General features: G+C 46.1%; 1 protein-coding gene across 3 annotated transcripts in view; it reads right to left on the bottom strand.

Moving 5' to 3' along the window:
- ILRUN (inflammation and lipid regulator with UBA-like and NBR1-like domains) overlaps window positions 1–22,471 on the bottom strand; it is a 618,006-nt gene that overhangs the window by 314,252 nt on the left and 281,283 nt on the right. The gene's annotated exons all lie outside the window — the stretch shown is intronic.

The raw sequence follows: 22,471 nt of genomic DNA, 5'->3' as shown, positions 1-22,471 counted from the left end.
GGCCATAGAAAGCCTATTTATTTTTTCCGTGATTTGTGTTCTAAATTCTACCTCAACACAAAAACACTACATCAATCAGTGGGAGAAAAATATTGGCCTCAGTCAGGGCTTGTGTGCCACTGCTGTGTGTGCTATCTCTCATTCAGTGGGCTATAGCAAGCCTATTTTTTTTTTTTTTTTTTTTTTTTTTTTTTTAATATTATTTGGTTTCTAAAGTCTCCCTGAAAAAAAAAAAAAAACCTAAAAAAACAGTGGGAGAGTAATATTGCCCTTTCAGCTTGTGTGCCAGTCTTGACTCCTGGGTGTGCCACCTCTCTCCCTCTCATTCAGTGGGCCATAGAAAGCCTATTTATTTTTTTTTTTAAATATTATTGGGTTTCTAAAGTCTCCCTGAAAAAACAAAAAATACATAAAAAAACAGTGGGAGAGTAATATTGCCCTTTCAGCTTGTGTGCCAGTCTTGACTCCTGGGTGTGCCACCTCTCTCCCTTTCATTCAGTGGGCCATAGAAAGCCTATTTTTTTTTTTTTTAATATTATTTGGTTTCTAATTCTCCCTGAAAAAAAAAAAAAAACCTAAAAAAACAGTGGGAGAGTAATATTGCCCTTTCAGCTTGTGTGCCAGTCTTGACTCCTGGGTGTGCCACCTCTCTCCCTCTCATTCAGTGGGCCATAGAAAGCCTATTTATTTTTTTTTTTAAATATTATTGGGTTTCTAAAGTCTCCCTGAAAAAACAAAAAATACATAAAAAAACAGTGGGAGAGTAATATTGCCCTTTCAGCTTGTGTGCCAGTCTTGACTCCTGGGTGTGCCACCTCTCTCCCTTTCATTCAGTGGGCCATAGAAAGCCTATTTTTTTTTTTTTTAATATTATTTGGTTTCTAATTCTCCCTGAAAAAAAAAAAAAAACCTAAAAAAACAGTGGGAGAGTAATATTGCCCTTTCAGCTTGTGTGCCAGTCTTGACTCCTGGGTGTGCCACCTCTCTCCCTCTCATTCAGTGGGCCATAGAAAGCCTTTTTTTTTTTTGGTTTTTTTAATATTATTTGGTTTCTAAAGTCTCCCTGAAAAAAACAAAAAAAACATAAAAAACAGTGGGAGAGTAATATTGCCCTTTCAGCTTGTGCGCCAGTCTTGACTCCTGGTTGTGCCACCTCTCTCTCTCTAATTGTGGGCCATAGAAAGCCTTTTTTTTTTTTTTTTTTAATATTATTTGGTTTCTAAAGTCTCCCTGAGAAAAAAAAATAAATAAATTAGGTGGGAGATTAATATTGACATTAGTGCTTGAGTGACAGTCCTGCGTGTGTGTCATCTCTGTGATTTTGTGCCACAGAAAACAGAGTGTGTAACATTGTGCCTGATTTTCCTTGTGGTCTCACCAACCTGTTAAGGGATATTGAAATCATACTGAAGTTATAGCTCACCGTGTAAGTTGTTTGATAGCAACAAATAAAGTTACTTTGGTTAAGATTTTAAAACAATGAGGAAGTCTGGTGCAAGAGGTCGTCGTGGGCGTTCATTGTCAGCTGGTAATGATGGTAGTGGTAGTGGAGCATCAGGTGGTCGTGGGGATAAAAATATTCCACCTAAGTCTGGAGCTGTGGAGCCAGTTTCGTCGTCAGGCTACACAAGGCCTCGAACGCTCTCTTTTCTGGGAGTAGGAAAACCGCTTTTAAAGGCGGAGCAGCAACAGCAAGTTTTGGCTTACATTGCAGACTCAGCCTCTAGCTCTTTTGCCTCCTCTTCCGAAACTGGTAAATGTAAAAGCAGCGCGTCGCTTGTGGATGTTCACGGTCAGGGACAAGTCGCTTCCTTGTCCTCCTCAGCAAAAACTACAACAAGAGAGAAGGATGCAGCAGGCGACACAACGGGTCACTCCATGGAGCTCTTTACACATACCGTCCCTGGCTTAGAAAGTGAAACATTTAACAGGCCATGCCCATTACAAGTATATTCTGACATGGAGTGCACTGATGCACAGCCACAGCCAGAGTACTATGCTGCTCCTTTGACTCAGACCACCACATTGCCCTCTCAGGGTACAGATCCACAATCAGACCCTGATGAGACTATGTTGCCCCGCCACGAACGCTATACCACCGACCGACACAGTGACACAGACGAAGTTGCACACGAGCTCGAAGAGGAGGTAATAGATGACCCAGTTATTGACCCCGATTGGCAGCCATTGGGGGAACAGGGTGCAGGCGGCAGTAGTTCAGAAGCGGAGGTGGAGGAGGGGCCGCAGCAGGCATCAACATCGCAACAGGTTCCATCTGCCGGGCCCGTATCTGGCCCAAAACGCGTGTCAAAGCCAAAACCTGTTGGAGCACAGCGTTGCCATCCGGTTAAAGCTCAGTCTGCAATCCCTGAAAAGGGATCCGAGTCTAGGAAGAGTGCAGTCTGGCATTTTTTTAAACAACATCCAACTGATCAGCGCAAAGTCATCTGTCAAAAATGTTCAACTAGCTTAAGCAGAGGTCAGAATCTGAAAAGTCTAAATACTAGTTGCATGCATAGACACTTAACCACCATGCATTCTCAAGCCTGGACTAACTACCAAACGTCCCTCAAGGTTGTAGCACCCTCGGCCAATGAAGCTAGTCAGCAACGCAACATCCCTTCCGTCACTGTAAGGCCACCATTTTCCGCACCACCGGCAGTATCTGTGCAGGTTTCTTTGCCAGCCAAAAGCAGTCAGGGTCAGGGAATCACCAGTTTTGTAGGAGGAAATATTGCATGTAGGGCACCGGCGGAAACAATACCGTCTCCAACCGTCTCTCAGTCTGCCATGTCCACCGGCACACCCGAAAGTTCCACGATCTACAGCTCTCCAGTCCAGCTCACCCTACATGAGACTCTGGTTAGAAAAAGGAAGTACTTATCCTCGCATCCGCGTACACAGGGTTTTAACGCCCACATAGCTAGACTAATCTCGTTAGAGATGATGCCCTACCGGTTAGTTGAAAGCGAAGCTTTCAAAGCCCTGATGGAGTACGCTGAACCACGATACGAGCTACCTAGTCGACACTTTTTTTCCAGAAAAGCCATCCCAGCCCTGCACCAGCATGTTAAACAGCGCATCGTCCATGCACTCAGGCAATCTGTGAGTACAAAGGTGCACCTGACTACAGATGCATGGACCAGTAGGCATGGCCAGGGACGTTATGTGTCCATCACGGCACACTGGGTGAATGTGGTGGATGCAGGGTCCACAGGCGACATCAATTTAGGGACAGTTGTGCCTAGCCCACGGTCTAGGAAACAGTTGGCTGTAGGCGTTCGCACCCCCTCCTCCTCCTCCTCGTCCTCCTGCAGAAGCTACAGCTCTTCCACAGAACGCAGTCGGCCAACCACTCCATCGGCAGATGACACTGTTGCACACCAGTTGTCCCATTATGGGCCAGCTACTGCCAAGCGTCAGCAGGCTGTATTGGCTATGAAGTGTTTGGGCGACAACAGACACACCGCGGAAGTTCTGTCCGAGTTCTTGCAACAAGAAACGCAGTCGTGGCTGGGCACAGTAGATCTTGAGGCAGGCAAGGTAGTGAGTGATAACGGAAGGAATTTCATGGCTGCCATCTCCCTTTCCCAACTGAAACACATTCCTTGCCTGGCTCACACCTTAAACCTGGTGGTGCAGTGCTTATTGAAAACTTATCCTGGGTTCTCCGACCTGCTCCTCAAAGTGCGTGCACTTTGCTCACATATCCGACGTTCGCCTGTACACGCCAGCCGTATGCAAACCTATCAGCGGTCTTTGAACCTTCCCCAGCATCGCCTAATCATAGACGTTGCAACAAGGTGGAACTCAACACTGCACATGCTTCAGAGACTGTGCGAACAGAGGCGTGCTGTTATTTATTTGTGGGAGGATACACGGGCAGGCAGTAGGATGGCAGACATGGAGTTGTCAGGTGTGCAGTGGTCGAAGATACAAGACATGTGTCAAGTCCTTCAGTGTTTTGAGGAATGCACACGGCTGGTTAGTGCAGACAACGCCGTAATAAGCATGAGCATCCCCCTAATGCGTCTGCTGATGCAAAGTTTGACGCACATAAAGGAGCAGGCGTCTGCACCAGAGGAAGAGGGAAGCCTTGATGACAGTCAGCCATTGTCTGGTCAGGGCAGTGTACAGGACGAGGTAGCGGGCGAAGAGGAGGTGGAGGACGAGGAGGATGATGGGGATGAGTATATTTTTAATGCGGAAACTTTCACGGGGGCACAGGAAATTGGTTGCGTGTCACGGCCGGGTTCTGGTTTTTTGAGGGACACAAGTGACGTAGATTTGCCTGCAACTGCCCCTCAACCAATCACAACCGGAGATTTGACAACTGGAACTTTGGCCCACATGGCGGATTATGCCTTACGTATCCTAAAAAGGGACACACGCATTACGAAAATGATGAACGATGACGATTACTGGTTGGCCTGCCTCCTTGATCCACGCTATAAAGGCAAATTGCAAAATATTATGCCACATGAGAACTTGGAACTAATATTAGCAACCAAACAATCAACTCTTGTTGACCGTTTGCTTCAGGCATTCCCAGCACACAGCGCACGTGATCGTTCTCACACGAGCTCCAGGGGGCAGCAGACTAGGAGTGTTAGGGGTGCACACATCAGAAGTGGCGTTGGACAGAGGGGTTTTCTGACCAGGTTGTGGAGTGATTTTGCTATGACCGCAGACAGGACAGGTACTGCTGCATCAATTGAAAGTGACAGGAGACAACATTTGTCCAGTATGGTTACTAACTATTTTTCATCCCTTATCGATGTTCTCCCTCAACCGTCATTCCCATTTGATTACTGGGCCTCCAAATTAGACACCTGGCCAGAATTGGCAGAATATGCATTGCAGGAGCTTGCTTGCCCGGCAGCAAGTGTCCTATCAGAAAGAGTATTCAGTGCTGCAGGGTCAATATTAACCGAAAAAAGGACTCGTCTGGCTACCCAAAATGTTGACGATCTAACATTCATTAAAATGAACCACAACTGGATTTCGAAATCTTTTGCCCCACCTTGCCCGGCCGACACCTAGCTTTCCTATGAAAAGCTCTTGCCTGTGAATTACTTTTCTAATGTCTAATTTGCTGCTGCAGATTGTACAGCATACGACATGTTTACACCTCCCTAAATGGCCAAACTCCCCACACGGGGCCGTGGTATCGCGACTTGGCGCAAGCACCCGTGAGACTGCTGTTTGTCTGAAGAGGTGGGTGTGCTCGCTTTTGGTTGACGGCATTGCTACTGGGTCCCTCATAGTACAATGTAGTGTCTCTGGCGGTGGTGGTGCGCACCCAACGTCAGACACACCGTTGTAACATGAGTGGCCCTGGGGCGGTCCCGCCGGCCTCAAGAGAGTTCCCCCCTACCCCAGCTCAAACTGGGCTCTACTACGTGCAAAATTATGTCGCACAGCTCCACCAATCTTTAGTCTATTCGCTGACATCATTCAATGTCTGGCACTGACAATACAAATTTGTAGACATCTATGATGCAACTTAAAGTAGTCTGTGTCTGTGTCCTATATTGGCACCATTAAATAGTTACTGCCAAATTACTATGTCAGAAACACAGCAGATGAGCCCACCCCTGTACCTAAGTATGCCATCTTTTTTTTTGTTTTGGTTGTTTTGCGAGACATTAACATCTATTTATATTTTGGGAGTACTGGGACAGACACTCCTTGCACTACTCCTCCACTCAGCACCAAGCTGCCTGCCCGTGTATCCATGTAACCGCTGTAAAACTGCCATGAGCCTATTGTTTGTTATTTTAGGCCTTTGATAGCCTGTCTGCGGTCCCTACTCCTCCACTGACCACCAAGCTGCCTGCCCGTGTATCCATGTAACCGCTGTAAAACTGCCATGAGCCTATTGTTTGTTATTTTAGGCCTTTGAAGCCTTTCTGCGCTCCCTCCTTCCACTAGTCCTCCACTGACCAGACCACTGCTGCCCGTGTACCCCTGGAACCAATTTTAAAGTGCCTACAGCCAGCCCATTTTATTGTGTTAGGCCTTCGAAGCCTGTCTGCGGTCCATACTTCCACTAGTCCTCCACTGACCAGACCACTGCTGCCCGTGTACCCCTGGAACCAATTTTAAAGTGCCTACAGCCAGCCCATTTTATTGTGTTAGGCCTTCGAAGCCTGTCTGCGGTCCATACTTTAAATACTCCTCCACTCACCACCAAGCTGCCTGCCCGTGTATCCATGTAACCGCTGTAAAACTGCCATGAGCCTATTGTTTGTTATGTTAGGCCTTTGATAGCCTGTCTGCGGTCCCTACTTTAAATACTCCTCCACTCACCACCACCAAGCTGCCTGCCCGTGTATCCATGTAACCGCTGTGAAACTGCCATGAGCCTATTGTTTTTTTATGTTAGGCCTTTGATAGCCTGTCTGCGGTCCCTACTTTAAATACTCCTCCACTCACCACCACCAAGCTGCCTGCCCGTGTATCCATGTAACCGCTGTAAAACTGCCATGAGCCTATTGTTTGTTATTTTAGGCCTTTGAAGCCTTTCTGCGCTCCCTCCTTCCACTAGTCCTCCACTGACCAGACCACTGCTGCCCGTGTACCCCTGGAACCAATTTTAAAGTGCCTACAGCCAGCCCATTTTATTGTGTTAGGCCTTCGAAGCCTGTCTGCGGTCCATACTTCCACTAGGCCTCCACTGACCAGACCACTGCTGCCCGTGTACCCCTGGAACCAATTTTAAAGTGCCTACAGCCAGCCCATTTTATTGTGTTAGGCCTTCGAAGCCTGTCTGCGGTCCATACTTCCACTAGGCCTCCACTGACCAGACCACTGCTGCCCGTGTACCCCTGGAACCAATTTTAAAGTGCCTACAGCCAGCCCATTTTATTGTGTTAGGCCTTCGAAGCCTGTCTGCGGTCCATACTTTAAATACTCCTCCACTCACCACCAAGCTGCCTGCCCGTGTATCCATGTAACCGCTGTAAAACTGCCATGAGCCTATTGTTTGTTATGTTAGGCCTTTGATAGCCTGTCTGCGGTCCCTACTTTAAATACTCCTCCACTCACCACCACCAAGCTGCCTGCCCGTGTATCCATGTAACCGCTGTAAAACTGCCATGAGCCTATTGTTTGTTATGTTAGGCCTTTGATAGCCTGTCTGCGGTCCTTACTTTAAATACTCCTCCACTCACCACCTAGCTGCCTGTGTATCCATGTAACCGATGTAAAACTGCCATGACTGCCTACTGTTTGTTATTTTAGGCCTTTGATAGCCTGTCTGCGGCCCCTACTTGCAATACTCCTCCACTGACCACAATGCTGCCTGGAGTGCCTGCCTGTGTATCCATGTAACCGATGTAAAACTGCCATGACTGCCTACTGTTTGTTATTTTAGGCCTTTGATAGCCTGTCTGCGGCCCCTACTTGCAATACTCCTCCACTGAGCACAATGCTGCCTGGAGTGCCTGCCTGTGTATCCATGTAACCGATGTAAAACTGCCATGACTGCCTACTGTTTGTTATTTTAGGCCTTTGATAGCCTGTCTGCAGCCCCTACTTGCAATACTCCTCCACTGACCACACCAATGCTGCCCGTGTACCCCTGGAACCTATTTAAAAGTTCATAGAGCCTAGTTATATATTTTATTTACTATTAATAAGGCCATGATGGACTACGCTGTACCACGCTACAAGCTAACCAGTCGACACTTCTTTTGCGAGAAAAGCCATCCCAACCCTCCACCAGCATGTAGAAGACCGCATTGTCCATGCACTCTGGCAATCTGTGAGTACAAAGGTGCACCTGACAACAGACGCATGGACCTGTAGGCATGGCCACGGAAGATTACGTGTCCATTACGGCGCAATGGGTTAATGTGGTGGATGCATGGTCCACAGGGGACAGCCTACTAAGTCTGTCTGCAGTCCCTAATTCAAATTGTCCTCCACTGTCTAAATCGGAACTTCCACCTTCTGGCTTTCGGCCTATAGTATCAGAAATTAAACTGCATTTGGCCTTCAACTTTGGTTAGGGCCTACTAACGGCTTCTGCCCCTCCCTGGTGTTGTCCTCAACTAAATAAAGCTGAGCTTCAACCTTCCGGCTCTCATTATGTGGTTTTAAAAAAAAAAATGGTGGTTAGGGCCTACTAACGGCTTCTGCCCCTCCCTGGTGTTGTCCTCAACTAAATAAAGCTGAGCTTCAACCTTCCGGCTCTCATTAAGTGGTTTTAAAAAAAAAAAAAATGGTGGTTAGGGCCTACTAACGGCTTCTGCCCCTCCCTGGTGTTGCCCTCAACTAAATAAAGCTGAGCTTCAACCTTCTGCTCCAAATTACCATTTTAAAAAATGCAATAGGCTTTTCCGGCCTACTAAAGGTGTCTGCCCCTCCCTGGTGTTGTCCTCAACTGAACAAAGCTGAGCTTCCACATTCTGGCTTTCGCCCTATACTATCAGATATTAAACTGCATTTGGCCTACTAGTGTGGTTAGGCCCTTGAAACAGTGTCTGCTGCTCTTGGGTTTGCTACTCCACTGAACAAAGCAATGCCGCCTGTTTAGTCCTGTTACCAATTTTGAACTGCATGTAGCCTACTTTATTCTTTGGCCCTATATCTGTTTCCTCCTCATCCTGCCCATTGCCCAGCCACTGCTAAATGAGTCTGCTGGTACATTGACCTAGACCACTACATTCCCCTTGTACTCTACACAGCCAGAATCTGTCCCTGCTGAAAGTAAGGTTCCCCTTCCCGCATGTTATACCACCTTACACAGGGACAAAGAGGAAGGTGCAGATGAAAGTGCAGGTTCCTTCATCAGGTGGGGGGGCATACTCGTTGGCGACGTCACTGGCACAGGGCCCCTCAGAGTACGCAAAAGTGTCGCTGCTGGTGGGAGGCGCCCCCGCCATGCAAACACACCGCCGTACTTTGAGGGGCCCTGTGCCAGTGGCAATGCGAACGAGTGGGCCCCCCCCCTGCTTGCTCAGGATCACAGCACTTGCAACTTTTAAATACTTACCTTTCCCTGCAACACCGCCGTGACGTAGTCCGCATTTCCTGGGCCCACGAAAAACTTGAGCCAGCCCTACTCCCCCCACAACTTTCCCCCAATTCCCTATGCCCAACTATTATTATACAGTTAATTAAGATTGGCAAGCTTCAGAAACAAGAATGGATGTTTTTGGCATTAAAATGGGCACTGTAGGTGTTTTCCTGGCCTCCACTCACTGCCGACTATGCTTCCCCATTGACTTGCATTGGGTTTCGTGTTTCGGTCGATCCCCGATTTTTAGCGATAATCGGCCGACTGCACTCGACTCGACTCTGGACAAAATCGGGTTTCCCAAAACCCTACTCGATCTTAAAAAAATGAAAGTCGCTCAACCCTACTGGGTACCTTTCTGGAAAAGTATAATGTTACAGGGTATATACACTAGATTCCTTGATAAGGTGTTGATCCAGGGAACTAGTCTGATTGCCGTATGTGGAGTCGGGAAGGAATTTTTTTCCCCATGGTGGAGTTACTCTTTGCCACATGGGTTTTTTTTGCCTTCCTCTGGATCAACATGTTAGGGCATGTTAGGTTAGGCTATGGGTTGAACTAGATGGACTTACAGTCTTCCTTCAACCTTAATAACTATGTAACTATGTAACTATGTAAGGATGAACTCCAGCAGCTCCAGGGCGAACCGTGCACACTCAGGAGCCATGTCGGAGCCAGCCAGCGCCACACCGACAGCAGACAACCCCCTGACATGCTCAATGGACGTGTACAAAGATGTAACATCAAAGGACACCAGCCATGTGGACTCCTCGACCTGTACACCCTCCAATGACCTGATAAAATCACTCGTATTCTTTACATAGGATGGTGCAGAACTGCAAATTTCCTCAATAGATGATCCAAAAAGATTGCTACCTTATTACAAAGAGACCCCCTGCCCGACACAATCGGACGGCCAGGGGGTCTCCGAAGGTCCTTGTGGATCTTTGGTAGGGTGTACAGGACGGGAACCACCGGATGCTCAACCAAAAGATATTTGGCTAATTTATCGTCAATCAGACCACTATTTAGTGCCTCATCAATTAACAAATCCAGTTCTCGTTTAAACCTCTGGGTTGGGTTCACCTGCAGCTTCTCATAGACCTGTCTTTTCACTATGCTTGATAAAGGTCTTAGGACCGAAACGTTGCAGATGGCAGAATAAACACGTAAGCTGTTTGTCACAATTGCAGTGGTGCTGTCCGTTTTTTCATCTATATTTGGATTCACTTGCTGGGATTGAATCCCCCAGTGTGGACGGGCACCCTATTGTCCATAGAGACGCTGTTTTCTTAGGTTGCGGCCTGACTACTATTTTTTGATATTGGTACCATCCATGGTCTGTCAATCCGTCACCACAGTCACATATGTTGAGGAGAGCCATAAGATCAAATACTTAATTAACCTCAACACATAAGGTAATTGAGAGAAGCGACCTATAACATGTATTGTTTAACCTTACATAAGTTTTCCTCAGACAAAGTGAGATACTGAAGATGGCCGTCATCCCCTGTACCAGAGCCGTGTGCTCTGGTATCCAAGATGAACAATGAAGACACTAAAGATGGCCGCCATTTCCTGTATCAGCATGCCGTGTGCTCTGGTATCCAAGATGACGCCCACTCTGATGACCTCATGGATCCACCCACAGTGACACCCACCCTGATGACCTCACGGACCAACCCACCCTGATGACCTCATGGATCCGCCCATGGACTTGCTCATGCCCAACCCACTAACCAATGGAATACATCCGATCACTCCCATTTTAGAGCTAACTGAGCCCCCTTACAGGAGATATATAAGATGTGTTTGGCTAATAAACTTCCCTTCTTGGAGCTGAGCCACACATTGATCAAGGAGAGTTACAGCTGACTGTGTCTGGTGTATTTCTTTAGTGCACATGATCAATATCCATTAGGCCAGGAGTAGGCAACTAGAGAATTGAACATTTTATTAATTGTTCAACCCTAACACATACAGACAGACAGAGGGCCTTACCTGGAAGAGAACCCTGACCCGACTTAAATAACCGAGGTCACAGCGTCCGGAATAGCGTGCTCCTCCTCTCCAAGGTCCGCAAGTGTAGGGGGGAGGGGGGAACCCAGGCGGGAACATCCCACATGGCAGCCGGCTCCATTGTACCAGCAGAAGGTGCTGGGCGCGCGTGTGTTCCACAGTGGAACGCACAGGAAGTGAACCGGAAGTTAGGACGCATCACTTTCGGTGCACGCGTACTCTGTATCCGGCGCCAAGAAGGAGAGGAAGAAGCCGGGGAGCTGCGAGGGGGATGACGGCCGCACGTTATCACCCAGCTTTACCCCCGAAGGGAGCGTGGGAGAAGCGGGAATGAGGGTCCCGAGTCCATGAGCAAAGATGGAGACGGGAACAGCTATCAAGGGAGGAGAGCGTCGCACCCGACCCCAGCTGTCCGGCTAATCGTGAGATGACCTGGGTGCTTCGATCGCCGGCCACAGCAGCACCACAGCAGGACCTCTTCATGCCCCATAGGGGACAGGAAAAACACTGGAGGCTGCAGGAAGGGGAGGGTATTTAACATGTTTGTGTTTCCTGTCCCCCATTAGGGCGGGGAGACATCCTCCTGTACCGCTGTCGTGGAAGGTGACTGGAGAAAATTGGGGGCTAAAAAATAATTTTTGTGGGAAAAAAAAGTTTTTTTTTTTTATTTTCACAGCTCTACGCTATAAACTGTAGTGAAACATTTGGGGGTTCAAAGTTCTCACAACACATCTAGATAAGTTCCTTGGGGGGTCTAGTTTCCAGCATGGGGTCACTTGTGGGGGGTATCCACTGTTTAGTCACATCAGGGGCTCTCCAAACGCGACATGGCGTCCTCTCTCAATTTCAGTCACACTTGGGTATTTTCTATCATATAGACCCTTCAAAGTTACTTTAAATGTGATGTAGTCCTTAAAAAAAATGGTGTTGTAAAAATGAGAAATTGCTGGTCAATTTTTAACCCTTATAACTCCCTAACAAAAGAAAATTTTGGTTCCAAAATTGTGCCGATGTTAAGTAGACATGTGGGAAATGTTACTTATTATGTATTTTGTGTGACATATCTTTGTGATTTAAAGGCATAAAAATTCAAATTTGGAAAATTGCGACATTTTAAAAATTTTCGCCAAATTTCCGTTTTTTTCACAAATAAACGGAGGTAATATCAAAGAAATGTTACCACTATCATGAAGTACAATATGTCACGAGAAAAATGTCAGAATCATCAGGATCTGTTGAAGCATTCCGGAGTAAAGGTAATGTCAAACATCAGAGACAGGAGTAAAAACTTATGACAACCTTTGACACACAGTGCAGGAATTAATGTGTCCCATGGATTTATATCTTTTTACATCAGTTAAGGAATTCGCACTTCAGACCTTATGGGGCATCATAAAGAATGAGACCCCAATCAGAGGACAAAAAAACATTCACTCCTTATCTGCGAACTGTTCCAATATTTATGGACACAACTGTTTATCACTCCCATAATGACAGTTCTGTGCTGTGTTGTGTATAAATGTGTGATTATTCAGATGTTGTATTAGGCCATGTGCACACGTTCAGGATTTTTAGCGTTTTTTTCGCGTTTTTTCGCTATAAAAACGTGATAAAAACGCGAAAAAAACGCTAACATATGCCTCCTATTATTTACAAGGTATTCCGCATTTTTTGTGCAAATGTTGCGATTTTTTCCGCGAAAAAATCGCATAGCGGAAAAAAAGCAACATGTTCATTAAAAATGCGGAATTGCGGGGATTCCGCACACCTAGGGGTCCATTGATCTGCCTACTTCCCGCACGGGGCTGTGCACACCATGCGGGAAGTAAGCAGATTATGTGCGGTTGGTACCCAGGGTGGAGGAGAGGAAACTCTCCTCCACGCACTGGGCACCATATAAGTGGTCAAAAAATAAGAAATAAAATAAAAAACAGTCCTATACTCACCCTCGATGTCCAGCGCAGTGTTCCCGCCTCTGTGCTGCACGCTGGCTGGTTCCTGTAGCTGGTGTGCGGTGAAGGACCTTGCCGAATGACGTCACTGTCCTGTGATTGGTCGAGACCGCTCACGTGACCGTGACATCATGGAAGGCCCTGCGCGCACACATCAGCTATAGGAATGGACGCCGGTGAGGAGATCTGATGTCTGCGGGTGAGTATAAGCATTTTTTTTATTTTTTTTATTATTTTTAAACGTTCTATCTTTTACTATAGATGCTGCAAAAGCAGCATCTATAGTAACAAGTTGGTCACACTTGTCAAACAGTATGTTTGACAAGTGTGACCAACTTGTCAGTCAGTTTTCCAAGCGATGCTACAGATCGCTTGGAAAACTTTAGCATTCTGCAAGCTAATTACGCTTGCAGAATGCTAAAAAAACGCAAAAAAAACGGAAAAAAAACGCAAAAAAAAAAAATGCGGATTTCTTGCAGAAAATTTCCGGTTTTCTTCAGGAAATTTCTGCAAGAAATCCTGAACGTGTGCACATACCCTTAGTCTATGCCTCATGAAGAGGCCTGAGTAGTCTCGAAAGCTTGCAATATGTTACCATCTTTTCAGTTAGCCATTAAAAGGTATCAACCACTGAGGACTCTAAATTCAAAATACTACTCTATCTACTGGCTAATATGGTACAAAGATATATATCTTTCCTGTAGAAACAGACCAGACATTTAATGCTTCGGGGTTCACAGTATCAGATAAATGTCTCCTTATGTGTTTCTTTTTGTGGTCCTATGGTGCAGCCTACATATTGAATATAGCAAGCCATGTACTCTATTAGATAAATAACGCCTGGGGTATTGCAATTGATAAAACCCTTAACCTCTTAGTGACAGAGCCAATTTGGAACTTACCGTATATACTCGAGTATAAGCCGACCCGAGTATAAGCCGACCCCCCTAATTTTGCCACAAAAAACTGGGAAAACTTATTGACTCGAGTATAAGCCTAGGGTGGAAAATACAGCAGCTACCGGTGAATTTCAAAAATAAAAATAGATGCTCCATACCGTTCATTATTGCCCCAAAGGAGGTTCCATATAAAGCTGTGCCATATATAATGCTCCATACCGTTGATTATTGCCCCATAGATGCTCCATATATAGCTGTGCCATATAGAATGCTCTGCACCGTTCATTATGGCCCCATAGATGCTCCATATAAAGCAGTGCCATATATAATGCTCTGCACTGTTCATTATTGCCCCATAGATGCTCCTTATAAAGCAGTGCCTTATATGCTCTGCACTGTTCATTATTGCCCCATAGATGCTCATTATAAAGCAGTGCTATATATGCTCTGCACTGTTCATTATTGCCCCATAGATGCTCCTTATTAAGCTGTGCCATATATGCTCTGCACCGTTGCCCCATAGATGTGCCATATAAATCTGTGTCATATATAGTGCTCTGCACCGTTGCCCCATAGATGTGCCATATAAATCTGTGCCATATATAGTGCTCTGCACCGTTGCCCCATAGATGTGCCATATAAATCTGTGCCATATATAGTGCTCTGCACCGTTGCCCCATAGATGTGCCATATAAATCTGTGCCATATATGCTCTGCACCGTTGCCCCATAGATGTGCCATATAAATCTGTGCCATATATAGTGCTTTGCACCGTTGCCCCATAGATGTGCCATATAAATCTGTGCCATATATAGTGCTCTGCACCGTTGCCCCATAGATGTGCCATATAAATATGTGCCATATATAGTGCTCTGCACCGTTGCCCCATAGATGTGCCATATAAATCTGTGCCATATATAATGCTCTGCACCGTTGCCCCATAGATACTCCACATAAATCTGTGCCATATATAACGCTGCTGCTGCTGCAATAAAAAAAAAAAAAAAAAAAAAACACACACTCACCTCTCTTGCTTGCAGCTCCCCAGCGTCCCGTCCCGGCGTCTCTCTGCACTGACTGATCAGGCAGAGGGCGGCGCGCACACTATATGCGTAATCGCGCCCTCTGACCTGAACAGTCAGAACAAGAGGACGCGAAGACAGAGCGGTGCCCGGCGGTTGGAACGTGGACAGGTGAATATAAAATACTCACCTAGTCCCGGCGCTCCTCCTGCCTGTCACACTGTCTCCGGGTGCCGCAGCTCTTCCTCTGTCAGCGGTCACCTGCATCGCTGATTAGAGAAATGAATATGTGGCTCCACCCCTATGGGAGTGGAGTCCATAATCATTTCTCTAATGAGCGGTCCCACGTGACCGCTGAACAGGGGAAGAGCTGCGGCACCCAAAGACAGTGTGACAGGCAGGGGGAGCGCCAGGATCGCCGGGACTAGGTGAGTATGCCTCAGCACCCTCTCCCCCTCACCCGCCGACCCCACAGCCGACCGTGACTCGAGTATAAGCCGAGAGGGACACTTTCAGCCCAAAAATTTGGGCTGAAAATCTCGGCTTATACTCGAGTATATACGGTAATACCCAGGCCAATTTTTACAATTCTGACCACTCATTTTATGAGGTTATAACTCTGGAAAGCTTTAACAGATCCCGCAGATTCTGAGATTGTTTTTTCGTGACATATTGTACTTCATGTTGGTGGTAACATTTCTTCGATATTACTTGCGTTTATTTATGAAAAAACGGAAATATGGCGAAAATTTTAACAATTTTGAAATTTTAAAAATTTGAATTTTTATGCCCTTAAATCAGAGAGATATGTCACACAAAATAGTTGATAAATAACATTTCCCACATGTCTACTTTACATCAGCACAATTTTGGAACCAACATTTTTTTTGTTAGGAAGTTATAAGGGTTAAAAGTTTACCAGAGATTTATTTTTACAACAAAATTTACAAAACCATTTTTCTTAGGGACCATCTCACATTGAAAGTCACTTTGAGGGGCCTACATGACAGAAAATACCCCAAAGTGACACCATTCTAAAAACTACAACCCTCAAGGTGCTCAAATCCACATTCAAGAAGTTTATTAACCCTTTACGTGCTTCACAGGAACTGAAACCATTTGGAAGGAAAAAATTAACACTTGGGCATTTGGGTGCACAGCAGAGTTGGAAGAGAAGGAGTGCTATTTGACTTTTTTTAATGCAGAACTGGCTGGAATTGAGATCGGATGCCATGTCGAGTTTGGAGAGCCCCTAATGTGCCTAAACAGTGGAAACACCCCCCACAAGTGACACCATTTTGGAAACTAGACCCCTTAAAGGGAAGGTACGGCGTTTGCAGATCATTAATAAATCACTGTAATGTAGCATAACATGCTGCATTACTTGGTGTTTTAAATGCATGTGAAACAGATTTTGTGTGTTATATGAGTTTAAAGAAGGCACTGGGGGCTGACATATTGGTTTCACAGCAGTAGCACGACACTATCAGTGTCATATTACGGTACCCCATGGACATAGGAGATAATAGACCAGCGCTGACCCGATCTGCTGCATTAGCAGTGAGATGGGCACGCCTCTGTGGTGTGCACAACTCACTGCTGTAGGTGTGACTGGCTGCCATTTTATTATAGCCCAGTGCTATCTGCCGAGCTCCACTTACTCTCTTTCGCAGGACAGAAGCGCTTACTGGAGCCGCAGGATGGGGAGTGCGGGTGATTTACCTCCGTGCTCCTCTGTACTCCAGTCCAGGAACTGCACGTCCTGAGCAGACATCCTCTGCTCTCACACGCTGCCCTGTGTGCTTCTCCTGCTCTGTTTCCACCTCCCCACTCACACACAGTCCAGTAAGAAGCTGCATTCACAGCCTGCAGAGAGGGAGCTGACACCTGGAGAGAGCAGGAGAGCTGACAGGACAGTGACTAAGGTGGGGGAAGGGGGGATGACAAGAATGTTAGTCACAAAACAGGAGAGAAGTAGCATGCACACAACAGGGATCACATTCCCTTCCCCCATATATCTTCTGTGATCTCCCATAGGCCAGCACTCTGCTCTCCTGAAATACTCTGTGCTGCAGTCACCCTGTTCCTTCCCCCATATATCTCCCTCTGTGACCCTGGAGGTGACTGTCTCTCCCCATGGGTGCTGTGTCTCTCCCCATGTGTGCTCTACATCCCCCTGTGCCTGTTCGCTCTCTCCCCTTGCATGTCTCTCTCCCCATAGGTCACTCTCGATCCTATGCACTCCTATCCCCCTGGATGTCTCACTCCCCATGGGTCGCTCTCCCTCCAATGCACTCCTCTCCCCCTTGCATGTCTCACTCCCCATGCGTCTCTCTCGCTCCTATGAGCTCCTCTCCCCCTGCATGTCTTTACATGGGTCGCTCTCCCTCCTCTCCCCCCTGCATGTCTCAATCCCCATGGGTTGCTTCCCTCCTGCATGTCTCTCTCCCCATGGGTCACTCTCCCTCCTCTCCCCCCTGCATGTCTCACTCCCCATGGGTCGCTCTCCCTCCTATGCACTCCTCTCCCCCTTGTATGTCTCACTCCCCATGGGTCGCTCTCCCTCCTATGCACTCCTCTCCCCCTTGCATGTCTCACTCCCCATGGGTCGCCCTCTCTCCTATGAACTCCTCTCCCCCCTGCATGTCTCTCTCCTCATGGGTCGCTCTCACTCCTCTTCCCCCTGCATGTCTCACTCCCCATAAGTCGCTCTCGCTCCTATGAACTCCTCTCCCCCCCTGCATGTCTCTCTCCTCATGGGTCGCTCTCCCTCCTCTCCCCCTGCATGTCTTTCCCCATTGCACACACAGCTCTGTGCTTGCGATAACAGGAGCTGTGGGGGTTATGCTGTCACATGTCAGCGTGACCCCCACAGCTCTGACTGTCACCTGTGGTAACGCTACCACCAGTACTGTCGGTCACAGCGCTGCGGGATGTCAGCGTGATTCCGCAGCTGACTGTGACCTGCAGCAAAAAAGCAGGCGCGGACCGATGAGACTACTGCTCCCATTGGGCTATGTCTGATGGGAGAGTAGTATTATCTGCCGCTACCGGTGCTCAGTTAAAATAAAAAAAAAAAAGTTACATTACATACACTTAAAAATAAAATAAAAATTATACTCACGGCGGCGCAGTGGATCCACTGCAGGGGGCGATCTCATCCTGTCAGTCTATCGCCGACTGTCTTTGAGAGCAGTCATATCACTGATGTGACTGCTCTCAAAGTGATCAGGATCGCCGTGGGACATTATGGATTATCTTCTCGGCGGGCAGGTGAGGAATATTTGTGGTTTATTTTTGTTGCAGGATACGAGGGATTCGGGGATTATGCGTTCGGTAAGTATAGTTTAATTAAGATTAAGAAAGGACTTTATTCTGGCTGTGTCTTTATTTACAATACAACTATAGGATTAGTAATGGATGTCTTATATACGCTTCTCCATTTCTAAGCAGTGGGCTTGATGTCACCTGACAATACAAAGGTGACATCAACCCCACAAATATGAAACCAGCTTGCCACCGCTACAGGGCAAGTGGGAAGAGCCAGGCAAAGCGCCAGAAAAGACACATTAATGGATGTGCCATTTCTGGGGAGGCTGATGGTTTTTAGCCTGGGAGGGCAATATCCATGGCCCCTTCCTAGGCCATTAATATCCCGGTTATTATAGGGGGACCCCACGTAATTTTTTTTTTGTTTGGGATCCCCCATTTTAATAGCCAGTAAAGGCTAAGTATACAGTTGTGAGCATGTGTGTCAGCGTGTGAGCGTCAGCGTGCGCACACTCCCCCCATAGACCAGCACACTGCTCTCCTGAAATACTCTGCTCCCTCCACCGTATATCTCTCTCTGTGACCCCCCATAGACCAGCACACTACCATATGGATCACGCATAATGCTGCTATATCTATTTATGGCATAATACTCCCATGACCACACATTATACCGCCATATATATTTATTGCATAATACTGCCATATAGATCACACATGATGCCGCCATATATATTTTTTAAATAGTACTGTCATATAGACTACACTTGATGCAGACAAGTATTATGTGTGATCTGTATTATGGCATTATGTGTGATCTATATGACGGTATTATATGTGATCTGTATGGTGGTATGTTTGATCAATATGGAGGGATAATGTAAAAAAATATATGACTACTATATGATAACTATATTGTGGGATTATGTGTGATCTATGTGGCATTATTATGTGACAATGATATGGTGGTTTTATGTGTGATCTACATGTAGTTGTGTGTGATCTATATAACGGTATTATGTGAGAAGTATATGGCGGTATTATATGAGAACACTATGGTGATCTATATGATGATATTATATGAGAACTATATGGCGCCATTATGTGTGATCTATATGGCGGTATTATGTGAGAACTATATGTTTATAGCCTAGGAAGGGGTTAATACCCATGGATCTTCCCAGGCTATGAATATCAGCCCACAGCTGTATATTTAGCCTTTAATGGCTATTAAAATAGGGGGTCCCCCAAAAAAACAACGTGGGGTCCCCCTATAATTAATAATCAGAAAAGGCTATGCAGACAGCTGCGGGCTGATGTTAATAGCCTAAGAAGGGGCCATGGATATTGCACCCACCCCCTTCCCCGGCTACAAACACCAGCTCAAAGCCATCCTTGAAATGGCGCATCTCTAAGATGAGCTAATTCCGGCACTTAGCCTCTCTCTTCCCACTAACCTGTAGAGGTGTCATATGGGTAATATTTGTGGGGTTAATGTCACCTTTGTATTGTAAGGTGACATCAAGCCGGCTTAGTAATGGAGAGGCGTCAATAAGACACCTATCCAATACTAATCCTATAGTTCTTAAGGGGTTAAATAAACACACAGCAAGAATAAAGTATTTTAATGAAATAAAACACTACACAGTTTCTTATCTTTATTAGTCAGCTAATCCATGCAACGCCCTCAATCTCCTGAGAAAAAAATAAAATAAATAAACCAGCAGTATACTCCCTGTTCCCGCACACACACACACGCAGATACACATGGACACCCGCACACAGATATGCACATATTCACAGCTCACAGTCTCCGCCCACACACTCTTCCTCCTCCCTATCTGCAACGTTTATCGCACGCAACTCCACAGCAAAACCACAGATTTTTAAACCTGCAGTTTTGCTGCGGATTTGCCTAACTCAATGGTAGTCAATGGGTGCAGAAATGCTGCAGGTCCACAAAAAGAATTGACATGCTGCGGAAAATAAAACCCTCCAGAAAATAAAACCCTGCAAATCTGCGCATATTTATCCGCAGCATGTGCACAACAATTCTCAATTTCCCATTGACTAACATTGGTTGTGCACTACACTGCAGATTTGATGCAATTCCGCGCATCCAAAAACGCTGCGGAAGCGCATCAAAATCATCCAAGTGTCTCACCCCTGCTATTCCATGTATATCTCTCTCCCCATCATGGTCCCTGTGTCTCACCCCTGCTATTCCATGTGTATCTCTCTCCCCATCACGCTCCATGTGTCTCACCCCTGCTATTTTATGTGTATCTCTCTCCCCCATCACGGTCCCTGTGTCTCACCCCTGCTATTCCATGCGTACAGTTAGGTCCATATATATTTGGACAGAGACAACATTATTCTAATTTTGGTTCTAGACATTACCACAATAAATTTTAAACAAAACGATTCAGATGCAGTTGAAGTTCAGACTTTCAGCTTTCATTTGAGGGTATCCACATTAAAATTGGATGAAGGGTTTAGGAGTTTCAGCTCCTTAATATGTGCCACCCTGTTTTTAAAGGGACCAAAAGTAATTGGAGAGATTAAATAATTGTAAATAAAATGTTAATTTCTAGTACTTGGTTGAAAATCCTTTGTTGGCAATGACTGCCTGAAGTCTTGAACTCATGGACATCACCAGACGCTGTGTTTCCTCCTTTTTGATGCTCTGCCAGGCCTTCACTGCAGTGGTTTTCAGTTGCTGTTTGTTTATGGGCCTTTCTGTCTGAAGTTTAGTCTATAACAAGTGAAATGCATGCTCAATTGGGTTCAGATCAGGTAACTGACTTGGCCATTCAAGAATATTCCACTTCTTTGCTTTAATAAACTCCTGAGTTGCTTTGGCTTTATGTTTTGGGTCATTGTCCATCTGTAGTATGAAACGACAACCAACCAGTTTGGCTGCATTTGGCTGGATCTGAGCACACAGTATGGCTCTGAATACCTCAGAATTCATTCGGCTGCTTCTGTCCTGTGTCACATCATCAATAAACACTAGTGACCCAGTGCCACTGGCAGCCATGCATGCCCAAGCCATCACATTGCCTCTGCAGTGTTTTACAGATGATGTGGTATGCTTTGGATCATGAGCTGTACCACGCCTTCGCCATACTTTTCTCTTTCCATCATTCTGGTAGAGGTTGATCTTGGTTTCATCTGTCCAAAGAATGTTCTTCCAGAACTGTGCTGGCTTTTTTAGATGTTTTTTAGCAAAGTCCAGTATAGCCTTTTTATTCTTGATGCTTATGAGTGGCTTGCACCGTGCAGTGAACCCTCTGTATTTACTTTCATGCAGTCTTCTCTTTATGGTAGATTTGGATATTGATACGCCGACCTCCTGGAGGGTGCTGTTCACTTGGTTGGCTGTTGTGAAGGGGTTTCTCTTCACCATGGAGATTATTCTGCGATCATCCACCGCTGTTGTCTTCCGTGGGCACCCAGGTCCTTTTGCATTGATGAGTTCACCAGTGCTTTCTTTCTTTCTCAGGATGTACCAAACTGTAGATTTTGCCACTCCTAATATTGTAGCAATTTTTCAGATGGGTTTTTTTCTGTTTTCGCAGCTTAAGGATGGCTTGTTTCACCTGCATGGAGAGCTCCTTTGACCGCATGTTTACTTCACAGCAAAACCTTCCAAATGCAAGCACCACACCTCAAATCAACTCCAGGCCTTTTATCTGCTTAATTCAGAATGACATAATGAAGGGATTGCCCACACCTGTCCATGAAATAACCTTGGAGTCAATTGTCCAATTACGTTTGGTCCCTTTAAAAACAGGGTGGCACATGTTAAGGAGCGGAAGCTCCTAAACCCTTCATCCAATTTTAATGTGGATACCCTCAAATGAAAGCTGAAAGTCTGAACTTCAACTGCATCTGAATTGTTTTGTTTAAAATTCATTGTGGTAATGTCTATAACCAAAATTAGAAAAAGGTTGTCTCTGTCCAAATATATATGGACCTAACTGTATCTCTCTCCCCATCACGCTCCATGTGTATCACCCCTGCTATTCCATATGTATCTCTCTCCATCACGCTCCATGTGTCTCACCCCTGCTATTCCATGTATATCTCTCCCCCCATCACGCTCCATGTGTCTCACCCCTGCTATTCCATGTGTATCTCCCCCCTTCACGCTCCACCTGTCTCACCCCTGCTATTCCATATGTGTCTCTCTCCACATCACGCTCCAAGTGTCTCACCCCTGCTGTTCCATGTGTATCTCTCTTCCCATCACGCTCCCTGTCTCACCCCTGCTGTTGCATG

The sequence above is a fragment of the Ranitomeya variabilis genome, chromosome 3, assembly GCF_051348905.1.
Source record: "Ranitomeya variabilis isolate aRanVar5 chromosome 3, aRanVar5.hap1, whole genome shotgun sequence".
NCBI lineage: Eukaryota > Metazoa > Chordata > Amphibia > Anura > Dendrobatidae > Ranitomeya > Ranitomeya variabilis.
Note: the sequence above shows the minus strand (reverse complement) of the source record. Positions and strands in the feature narration are given on the sequence as shown.